At 40.1% G+C, this 12,273-nt stretch overlaps 1 long non-coding RNA gene across 1 annotated transcript; it reads left to right on the forward strand.

Moving 5' to 3' along the window:
• Positions 1-6,089: 6,089 nt before the first annotated feature.
• LOC122867717 lies at positions 6,090-9,944 on the forward strand. The gene is made up of 3 exons (XR_006375975.1): positions 6,090-6,261; positions 8,891-9,165; positions 9,463-9,944. It is a non-coding gene; the product is annotated as an uncharacterized LOC122867717 (long non-coding RNA).
• The last annotated feature ends 2,329 nt before the right edge of the window (positions 9,945-12,273 follow it).

Below are 12,273 nucleotides of genomic sequence, written 5' to 3' on the forward strand. Positions count from 1 at the left end.
AGTAGTAACACTAATTCAGCATTACTTTCAAGCCAAGCAGCATATACCTAGCTTACTACATTATTTTGTGGGGGTTACAGGTTGTGTTAGTAGGACGCTCACACTTTGTGGGAGCTACCTCTGATGCTACTTTATTAAAAGTTAAGTGTAATGTTAGCGGCTCTGTCCTGGGGAACTTAACCCTCAAGCAAACGGTTGATTTCAGTGTTTGAATTTTGGTCAAATCTACAAATAAAAATTTGTCCAATATGTCAAAAACAGCATTTTCAATGAATGACCTGCAGTATTTTTTATTTAAGATAGTAAAAGGATGGATTTTTTTGTTATTTCAACTCTTGGACTTGTTTCTTCAAAGTGTCTAACCATGCATGGAGGGCTTTGATACAGAATGAGAAACAGCAACAGTGTCTTTTTCATGGCATCACAGTGGACTTTGTATGACTTCTGTTTCATGTTAAGGAGGCCAGTCTGGCACAATTAGAACTTGTCTCTCTCTTCATTCACGACTGCTCACCCCTGACTGTCGACATGTCGCTTTCAAATCCACTTTATTGGTGAGACCACAGCTGAGGGACAGAAAACATATGCTTTGCTTTCTATTCAGAGTGCTGGGTGTGCAGTGCTACCACCTCTCATGTACCTTTAAAATAAAAGTGTGAAATTAAGAACAAAAAGATTGGCATTGCAATAATGTTTTGTCACATTACTTATATGTAAAACTCAACAAAATGATACAGTAAGTACAGTGGTTGCACAAGTACAAAATGTAAGTGAAACTTACAGACAGCAGACAATAAGTCCTAACATGAATAAACTACAACTATACGTTAAAAGCTCAAGAATTACTCTGGTGTGGCTCTGTTGTCTGAAGGCGTTTTTGTGTCCGCACTGCAAGAACTGGGAACGCTCGCAGTTCTTAGAATGCCATTTTGAGGAACTTTTTTAGCTCCTACTTCAGAGTGGGTACTCTCCCAGCACAAGAGGAACCTTAAATGACATAAGTGTACGCTGATTGGTCGAACGCACGAGCCAATGCAGGACCGGCAACTGCCATTTTTAAAAACCTGTGTAAAATGTTAGCTGTGTAAACAACAGCTCGGAATGGTTGCCTTAAAAAAAGGAACAAAACACTGACAAATGGGCCAACAGTTAAGTCCAGGCTTTAGTGAGCATATATGCGATGGGAGAAATACAACGCGAACTGCCGGCCAGCTTACGTCACTTCAGCGTTCCTATTGGCGGTGCGAAAGCAAACAGAAAAAAAAAAGCCCTTGAAGGTATGTAGTTCTCAGGGAGGTCCCCAGTGGGCAGTTCCTCTCAGGGAGTCCCCAAATGGTGTTCAATCAGTCTGAAAAACGTCAAGGCTTGAAGGAGATCAAGAGCTTGTCAGACAATGACAGGTTGGTTATGTAAGTTGTCTAACCAAAGGACTTTTGTTAAAACAGTTGAACTTATTATTATGGTCTCCAAATGCAGAGGATCATACCAACATTTATTGTTAAAGTCCACCAAATGCAGTCCAAAAATGCATTTTTCTTATTATTACTTTATTTGGATGTTTGACCTTCACTATGCATAATGATGTATGAGTTTGACACTAGAAGGCTGTTTTCACATTCATCTGCTGAAGGGGGAAAGTTTTTCTGTGTTCACCTTAAATCTCAGTTTAACATGTGGACGTACAAGCAGGACTTTTGACATCACAACTAGTTTGTCAAAACTTCTCCCGTGCACATAGAGAATTGGCTTTACAGTGAAGTCAGAGACATCTTGTGTCCAGCAGTTCCACTTTTTAAATGAACACTATATGCATATAAATTAAGGATTTTTCAATGGGGGAGAAGAAGTCAATGTTTTTTGTAGCATTTTTAACCAGATAATTAAACTTTTTTGTATAAAAACCATTTCAATTCAATTAAATTTTATTTATATAGCGCCAATTCATAACAGAAGTTATCTCATTGCACTTTTCCTATAGAGCAGGTCTAGACCGTACTCTTTATAATATTAATTACAGAGACCCAACAAATCCCACCACGAGCAAGCACTTGACGACAGTGGCAGAAACCTTGAACTGCCATGTTAAGTTTTGAGAGAGAGAGAGAGAGAGAGAGAAGGGGGTGGGGAAGAGGGGAGGACAATGCAAATTCCACCTAGAATTTTAAAATAGTAATAATGTAATGGTAGTGGTAATATTAATATTAATAAAGTAATAATAATAGGAATGATAGAGGCAGTCTAGGTGTATAGCAGCATAACTAAGGGATGGTTCAGGACTCACCCAAGCCAGCCCTAACTATAAGCTTAATCAAAAAATGTGGAGATGGTGTCTGCCTCCCGAACCCAAACTGGGACCTGATTCCACAGGAGAGGAGCTTGATAACTGAAGGCTCTGGCTGCCATTCTGCTTTTGGAGACTCTGGGAACCACAAGTAACCCTGCATCCTGGGAGCGCAGTGTTCTAGTCGGGTAATAAGGTATTATGAGATCTTTAAGATACGATGGTGCCAGACCATTACGAGCTTTGTAGGTGAGGAGAAGGATTTTAAATTCTATTCTGGATTGTACAGGGAGCCAGTGCAGAGAAGCTAATATTGGAGAAATATGATCTCTTTTCCTAGTTCTTGTCAGTACACGTGCCGCAGCATTCTGGATCAATCGGAGAGTCTTAAGGGACTTATTCGGGCAGCCCCATAATAAGGAATTGCAATAGTCCAGCCTAGAAGTAACCAATGCATGGACTAGTTTTTCAGTCAAAATTGTGCAAATGACACAAGTAAAAAATTTGCTTTGCTTTTTGTCTGAACACACCTTTAGTCTTGTTACTTCTGTATTCTCACATTCCCTGTTTGCTGCATATTGCAAGTATTTTAATGTTTTTGTATAGAAAATGTGTCACTTATTGTGAGTTAATTGATCATTTTTGAAATCAGTTCACACATTTGTCATGCAAACTCATCCTGAATTTGGATTACATTTTGATGAGTAATGCTATTCACTGCTGAATGTTCAAAAGTAGAATGACTGACCCAAGGGTGCACTACAATTTCAGGTCACACCAAGGTTACATTTTGTTAGGCCACTAATTGGCCATGAAGGGCACACTGCACCATTAGGGACAACATGTTTACTCTCACATTATTTTTTGGTCTCAAGTTATTTTGACATTACTGCTGATTACTCTTTTAAATCGATAATATACACAATTCATTCCATTAAGTGTGGAATTATTCAGTTCATATTTGCTTGATCTGTGTCATCTCTATTCTTTTTAATATTCTGCTCTTTTGTTTCACTATAGTTCATCATATTTTGTATAATTACCTTAGCCTACTTAACGTAAAGTAACTTTATATGAAGTTTACATCATCATGCCCTTAACAGAAAGTGTTGTTTAAAAGTGGTCTCCTCTTTGCTGTGTTTCTCTGTTCATAGTGTCATATGAACATCTTCCTTTGTTACACCACCTATTCCCTCACTCATACTGGCAAATTTTTCTTCCCTGGTCTCTCCGGTAACTTCCCCTCTCTCAATTACCTCTGCTACCTCTCTTATTTCCCCCACTCTCATTTTCTCCGACTCATTTACAACTCTCAGTCATGTTGTCGCCCCACGGTGCTGCCTCTCATCTTCCTCCTCTGTCTTGTCCGCGCTGTTCTTTCTTCACCTCTCCCTCCATCTCCCTCTCAGCCTATCTATCTTTTTCTCTCCCCATTCTATCGCTTTTTTCCCTTCACCTTCTCCCAGCGGAGTTCTTGGATCGGTTTGTTCTCCAGTGGCTAATTTGACTGTTCTACTTGCCAACCTAGCAGCGGGAGCTGTGTGTGTGTGTGTCAGTGTGCGTGTTGCACTTCTCCCCTGCCAGCTGCTGTTATACAACACTCGTTTTTGCCTCTACACACAAACACCTCATATGCCAGTAAATATGCACACACACGTACACTCACACACACACACAAAATCAGAGGCTTAATATGGGCCATCATGTTTTTTTTTAATCACTGTTTCATTCATGCATTTGACTGTTTATATGGATGTGTGCAGGCTTTTGCTTTATCAGCATCCATGTGTACTGGAAGGATACTTTATGTGTTTGTGTGATGGTGAAGATGATAATCTGAGGCTTATAAACTCTATATACGTCTCCTCCTCCACTGGATCTCTACATGACAGACAGGCAGACGGGCGTGAAGTTAAAAGCAAAGCAGCGATTGGTTCCAGTCTAATCAGCACATCAAGCGTGAGGTCCTTAAGTGGCGTCTGAAAATAGAGGACATACACAAATGAAATGTGCATGTCTCTAACGACACAAATCACATACAAATGCAGAGTTAAATACTGACAGACACACAGAAATGCATATCTATGAACCAACAGACACACACACGCTGACAGCTATCATCGTGCTCTAATGGGACTGCTTTGAAGTCAGCAGCAGAGCACATGATGTGCTAACAGACTGATGTGCTAAGCACATATCCGCACAGAGTCACACACATACACAAATACACACGGCTCGTATGAGCCTGATACCTTACCTGTCAGAGGTAGGTGTGGTCTCCGAGGACCCAATCAGTTTTAATTAACCCCTTGTGGTAGACGGTGGACGTGGGAGGGGTGAGGGAGAGAGACAGGAGAAGAAGAATAGAGAACAAGAAAACCAAGTGAAGAGAAATTTCTGTTTGTCATTGCAGGAGACATGGGCGAGAGATGGGAATTATAAGAGAAAAAAAAGCAAAAAACAGCCACCTCTCCTTGAAAAAATGTCATTGATAAGATGTTTAGAGGATGACTTACAGCACATCTCATACATCGAGTTTTGCTTAAAAAGTGGAGGTTTAAAAAACATAATTTCTGTAATATATATACATATATATATATATGTCCGCAAACCATATTTAGCCAATAAAAGATTTATGTTCTTGGTTGGATGCTGATCAGTGATAGTGATCAGAATTTTATCGAATCTGAATAAATTTTCAATTCAGTTCAATTTTATTTATACAGTGCCAATTCACAATAGAAGTTATCTCATTGCACTAATCCTATAGAGCAGGTCTAGACCGTACTATATAATATTATTTACAGAGACCCAACAAATCCCACCATGAGCAAGCATTTGGCGACAGTGGCAAGAAAAAACTTCCTTTAATAGGCAGAAACCTTGGACAGAACCAGACTCAATGGTGGGCCGCCATACGCCGCTGCCGTGTATCCGGAATCCAGTTCCGAATCCGCTTATTGAATCCAAATCCTTTCAAATCCCTTATCGAATCTTAATCCAGTATAAAATCTCTTGTAATCATGCTGTCACTTACTTTTGATTCATAAGACTTAACTTAACTTATGTTAAAAACATTATTACATAGCTGTGTGTATGAATCTCAAACGAGCTTGACCACTCATGCATGATCATGGACCATCTGCCATGTGTAAAATTGGAGAATTGGGATTCATTTGAGATTTTCTTGCATCGTCTTAAAGAAAATTATGTTTTCAAATTCAGCACACAATTTATTGCATATCTCATCCTTTTCTAGAATCAAAAACAAGTTGGCTAGTCATTTCTCTTGCCCTTACCTGATCATATCTGAGAATGATTAAGCTCTCTCAGGCTCAGGGGATGCAAAGCTTACCTGCAGCACCCCAACATAGCCAGAGGGAGATTCACTCAATCTGGAATCTGAGTAAAATTGTGATCATTTTCATGTCCAAGGTAAAGTTTTAGAAATAGCTACTAGCCATCATGAAAGATAAAATTTGAACCTACGCACATTTAATTAATGTTAGCTAAACAAAATGACACTGTAATTTGCAGGCTGTGATCTGAAGTTCACCACTGTGTGTACAGTCAAATTTAAGCTGGTTTGTAATCTATACATTACAAATTGAAATCCTCAAAATCCTCTCACAAGAAAATCCATTTAGTTCTGGAGCTTCTGGATCACATCACATGATCTCCATCAGCAGATGGAGTTGCCCAGTTGTCATGGAAATTGTAGATGTTCAAATTTAAAAACATTTCTGAACAGTATAACTTTAAGGACTTATCATCCATGTTGCCTAAACAGTTGTGCTTAAAGGTTTTAAACCAAACTACACATCAGGTGTGTTCGCAACAGATTTAGCATTGTTGGACTCACAATGGGAAGTTACAGTATGTAGTTTATTCCACCCATTCTTCATCCTAGTCAAAACCTGGTAATGTAGCCTCAAACTGTTAGCCTGAAGCAGAGATGAGGAACAGGCTACAGAGGTCTGGTAAGCTCACTTCTTTCTAACTCCACACCAACAGATTTTTTTCATTTTTACACTTGTAGTCTTCAGCCCCAGTTGATGCTGACTCAAGTGACAACACTTGAGGCAGCTAATCAGACCTCATGCTGCTCCCTCTGGAGCCACAAAAGGCTTTAAACTTTTTTATCATATGCAGTAGTACTCCACAACACCTGTAAACAGACTTTGATGTGTAAAATCAGTGGAGTTCCTCTTTAAGATACACTTATGCATAGTAAAAGCAGTTTAGGTGATTATTTTTAGTACTTTTAATCAAATGTAATCATACAATGTGAAATGATTGTAAAATTACATTTAGGTTCAAATCAAAGAAACAAATAAACCCCTTTAACTGCAGTTTTGGCTCCGTGGTCCCACAATATCTCAGAGATGGGCGACAATAACGCAAAAACCTGAATAAATGAGACGAGAGACATAACAAATGCAGGCGCTTCAACGCAGTGCACATGGAGGCTTGGTGTGAAACATAAACTACTGCAACCACAAATCTCAGCCCAATTAAACACCTATAGGAGATTTTGAAGCGGTGTATTAGTGCTGTCCACCACCATCATCAAAACTGTTCTGGCAGCTCTCTGGTCAACACTTAACTAAAACACTTTATGTTGGTTAACTTTAAACTGTCACCCGCATGCATCTCCCCGATGAATGAAGAGAACACAAAGACATAGAGAGCCTGACACTGACACAATGACAGCTTGTGTTGTGTCTTTTTCACACACCTCAAAGACACGCACCCTCACCAACACATTGACCTCACATTCATTATTGAAGGGTTGGTGGTTAGTGCAATTAATGCCTGGTAGATAGGGTGTCGCGCCGCAGTCATCCTTATGTAATCAGAGGTGATTTCCTGGGCCAGGATGAGGTCATGGCCCGTCAACAGACAGCTGTCACCCTCACATATCGGGTCACATGTTCGGAGATGAACATTTGGTTTTTGTTGTCGTCAGACTGTTCATTTACGAATTGTCTCATGAGAGACGGCTGTGTATAATTGCATGTTTCTGTTATGAAATGTGTTCATCGCATTAGCGCACAGACAGAGGAAGGAGATGAGGTCAGGGTAATATGGCGGAAAAGCTGGATTTGAAATGAACTTATGTGTGTGTATCCTGTATGTGTCTTTGTGTGTGTTTTGTCTGAGAACCCCCGCATGCATCCGTGAAAAGTGTATGTGTGCTCTGTACAGCTCCCCCAGTGAGCCAAATGCTCCACTGCTTCACAAAGCAAATCGCAGCTAATCAAATAAGAGCCCTCAGCAGCGCGCAGACATGGTGAGAAGAATGGAAGAATAGTGTGTTTTATGTGTGTGTGTGTGTGTGTGTGTGTGTGTGTGTGTGTGTGTGTGTGTGTGTCTGGAGGAGGGGATGGTGGAGGCAGTCTAGTGGCTTCAAGAGGTCCTGGATAGTAGGCGGGGGTGGAAGGACATAGACACACACACACACTTGCCTACAGCCTTGTACTGCTGTCAAAGACACACAAGCATGGATGGATGCATATGCTCATGTATCACACACACACACACACACACACACACACACAGACATACATAAAACAGATACATAAATGCAGCAGTCAGTTGCAAACAAATATGTAGCATCTTTGTCTGTTTTATTTCTGTTTCTTTGCTTTTCAGTAAACCTCCTTGACTTTCTCGATCTTTTGTAAGTGACCTTGTGGGAGAAAAATGAAATGCTGATGGTGAAATAGTAAAAGACTTTTCACTGAATCCAAGGTCTAACTGATGGCTGACTGCGGACAGCATTTTGATTGCAAAATACAGTATATGTAATTTGTGGTTCAAACATGGACAATACATGTAGATCAGTGATTCCTGCAGTTGCCAGGGGATACGTGGGAGTAGCTCAACTCATTTGAAAAAAATGTATTGATGATTTGATTAAAAAAATATACAGTATGGTGACAGATTTCTTTGTGTTTAGGAAAAACATCAACATCCCTATAGGATTACAAATTGGTGTTGGTGATGCTGATCTTTAGTAAATGTACTGTCACAATAATAATATTAACAGCTAATAGGCCGACTGCACAGTACACACCGCCACCACCCTGAGTCACTTGTAACACCTTAAAGTTATGTGTTGTCACTGAGATTGCATGAAAACTAGTTAGCAAGTGAGAAGAGTTGAAATAGTAATGGATAAACGGTTGAAATTTGTTAGCTAAAAGTTATGGTTAAACAGGTCAAATAGTTAGCTGAAGTAAGCTAATAGACAATTGGTTGCAACAGCTAGTTAAGAGTTATGGATAAATGATTGAATTAGTTAGCTAAAAGTAAGATAAATGGTTGAAATAGTTAACTAAAAGTTATGGATAAATAGGTGAAATAGTTCGCTAAAAGTTTTGGGTAAACAGTTTAAAGAGCTAAAAGTAATGGATAAATGGTTGAAATAATTAACTAAAAGTAACAGATAAATTGTTGAAACGTTCAGTTTCTTCCATGCAAACTTGACCTAAACATTGACTTGATAAAATTATATGAAAAAATATTGTGACAATATCCACTCTTATGTAGTGTTAACATCCACTTTAAAATCAATTGACATGAACACATTTTTTAACATGACAGGTGGTGTCATTGAAGGGGTACTTGAGTTCATCTGATGGGGATGTAGATTAGACAAAAAGAAAGTTGGGAACTACTGACGACCAACAAGTGCTGGAGCAGGAACTTGTCCATCTCAGACAGGACAGCACTAACATTCAGCTGCCTCAGGACAAAAGGTTGCACATCGTAACTTGAACCTGGCGAGATTCGTGACCATGAATTCTGGAGCTCAACAGAGATCTAACCAGGAGTTTCCTGGCTGAGAATCAGGCAGAGCAGCAGGCCAGATTGAGGAGGTTAGTCCAGACTTATTTTCTGCTCTACTCCTTGGCACCGATATTGATGCTGTGTGAGTGGCAGAGCTCCAGCGCTGTCCTGGCTCGCTTTCTACACTCTTGTCCATGCTCACCCTCCTGACACGCTGCCCTCTGGCTAGCCCTCTATGGGTATGAGTGTGTGCAAGCGTTTGACAGTGTGAGGGTTCATGCAGTTGTATCCGTGTGCCTGAGTAATCTGTGACTGGCTTGAGTCTGTGTGTGTAATTGTCTCTGTGCTATGTGTGTTTATGTGTGTTTTGTATGTATGTGTGGCAGCTGTGTGTCCTCCTCCTGTCTGCCTGTGGGACAATCAGCCACTCCCTGCGACCACAGAGACCGAAGGCACAGGGCAAGAATGTCTTTCAGTGAGCAAGTGATGGATGCCAAGATGCACACATACACACAAGCCAAAAGAACACACACATGCTGATGCACATTATTTATCCATACCATTTTATAATGAATATTTTTCATATTCATGTGCTTTCTTTATTTGGAAAGCTTCATTTTTCCAGATGAAGGTTACAGAGAATGCATACTCTTAAGGCCTTAAGGTCACACCAGGATTTAAAACAGCAAAATGCCTATGCACCAATGCATGTTTTCAAAATTTCAAAGTTCAAAAGTTCACCAAAGTTGAACTCTGGTGAATCTGCACCGTTGACCAATGACAAGCCGTCTCGACAGTGCTGACCTGGGAAAGGAGAGCTGCAGAGTCAAAAAATGGATAACGCTAATGCAGCTTATTAGCTGTGTGGCACCACCCACTTTTATTTCACCCTATTCTGTCAGAGTATGAACTGCTCTACAAAGACGATTAGTTTGCAGACAGTTAAGACAGGAGTCAATAAATAAAATAGAGCTTTTTTCTCTACTCTTCAATAACTCTTTTATTTTATTTATTAAGAATAAAATGCAAGGGGGAGTAACATTACATGAAAATAGAAAGATGCTCTGAGAGCTATGACTCACTACACCAGCATGTTCCTGGTTTGCAAGGTTAGCCGTTAGTTCGCCGGCTACAGTAGTTAGCCCTAGCCCTGCAAGTAGTCCCCATGTCACCGAGCCTTGAGCACAGGCTGTTTCGCAGAGAGGTGCAGATAAACTTTATTTTGCCACTTTCTGGTGTGAGTGGGTCTTTAAGAACTTTTTAAACCATTTTTTACAACTTGTCTGATCACGTGACTGCTTGTGTCCCTTGCCCTGTTGGAATGTGCAATGTTGCCACGTCACCAGATGTCAGCAATGAAGTAGGTGAGTAAATTAAATGAAACTGAGTTAAATAATAACTATAAATGGTTGAAATGTTGGCCAAAATAAAAATATATTCCCAAGTTATAAAAAAGACTACATTTTCCCTGTAGTTAAGCGTCTGTCAGTAGCAGAGACCTGCAGGGTCATAGTCCACAGAGGTTATACTGAGATACACAGTATAGAGACTTTACATGCTACAGCACAACGCAGCATAAAACCATATAACAGTGTATGAAACATTGAAATGACACATGTCGTACAATATGAAGCAATATGATGTGTTACACACAACACAAAACAGCATAAAACACTGAAAACACAATACCATATAATAATGTAGTATACGTGCAAATATCAATATGTTGAGAGCTAATGGTAAACAATAGGTCATTTGACACCCAATAGAAATTCAGTTCATAACACAAACACAAAGCAGCAGTACACAGTCAGATGATCCCAATGGCTGGCATGCTGATGTGCAGTGGACAACACTGACAGTGTTTTCCACAAAGTTGACCTCACTGGCGTTTCCTATCTTAACTGGCACCAGCACTGTCACTGAGAGTCAATCATTAAAAGTCTACTCTGTGGAGTACAAGAAAAATGTAAAGGTCAAGGCCCACATGGGAAAGGCACTCTAAGTACTTAGAAGCATAACAGATGTAATGGAAATGGTTTATGATGTTGCTGCACCCTGCAGCGAATGTCTAATCCCCAGTGTATGTTCCGCAAGTTCCAGCTCTGGAGAGAATTGTTACAGAAACAGGGCAAGAAGAAAAATGGTACAAAGGGAGAATGTGACAAATAAGCCCTGAACATTCCTACAAGGGTGAAATAGAGCCTGTTTGGCCTTAAAACACCGCTATATGTATTTGTAATTGCCATCTCTGTGTGTGCAGTTTTGTTGGCACTCATTTGCACACCTGCATTAGCCTGTGCTACATGCCCCGAATAAATAAAATTAGCACATCAAAACTGAAACAAAATCTAGAGGGTTTCTCTGTGGGTTCATGTGGCGTTGGCAAATTGGAGATCCAATCTTCATTAGTCATCACCACATTCAGAAGAATAAAGGCTGTTCTGGACAAAAACTCCACCAATAAGGCTTTTGTTGAAGGATAATGCTAGGAAACATTCAGTTCTTAGAGTAATGATCCTGTTCTTATTGTATATAAACATGGCCATGTGCACATTTGTCTAATTATGCAAGTAGGTAAAACCCTAATCTCTGTAAATGAAAGAAAACCTCTTCGCCATACTACATCGCAGTCCTTTTATTTTAATTTACCATCCGCAATTCCTTTCAAATTGGAGCAGGCAATCTAAATGGAAACATCATTAGCATTTCATACATAAACAACAGCCTTTTGGAAAGACTATTTAGGTGTATTTCCTGCCTAAGTCCCTCCTCATGTGTCAGGACAGTCTGGAGAGGCATTAATGGATGGTCAGGCCACTAAATATCATCCCAGTCTTTTTCCCTTATCAATATGTGATGAGGGCTTGGAAACCAGAGATAGACGACAATTTCCCGCCAGTTCGGAATGGTGAAGGTTACTCCTGCCGAAGTGTCCTTTCCTGATTTATGTGTTTGAATCCTTGTTTCGATTCATGCACCAATGAGGAAATTACATTTATCAGTGTGATCTAACACTTATTTGTACATGTAATCAGTAACACTCAGGGGTTCCTCAGGGGCTATAAAACAGGCTTTGGGCGTTTTCCCGCTGCTGCTTTTTGCTTTGTGCCACAATGAAGGATCTAATTAGTAAGGGACCCCCATCACGTGTCTTCTATTAGCTGTTCCCCATGAAGAATAGCTCTGTGGCTATC

The sequence above is a fragment of the Siniperca chuatsi genome, linkage group LG20, assembly GCF_020085105.1.
Source record: "Siniperca chuatsi isolate FFG_IHB_CAS linkage group LG20, ASM2008510v1, whole genome shotgun sequence".
NCBI classification, from domain to species: domain Eukaryota; kingdom Metazoa; phylum Chordata; class Actinopteri; order Centrarchiformes; family Sinipercidae; genus Siniperca; species Siniperca chuatsi.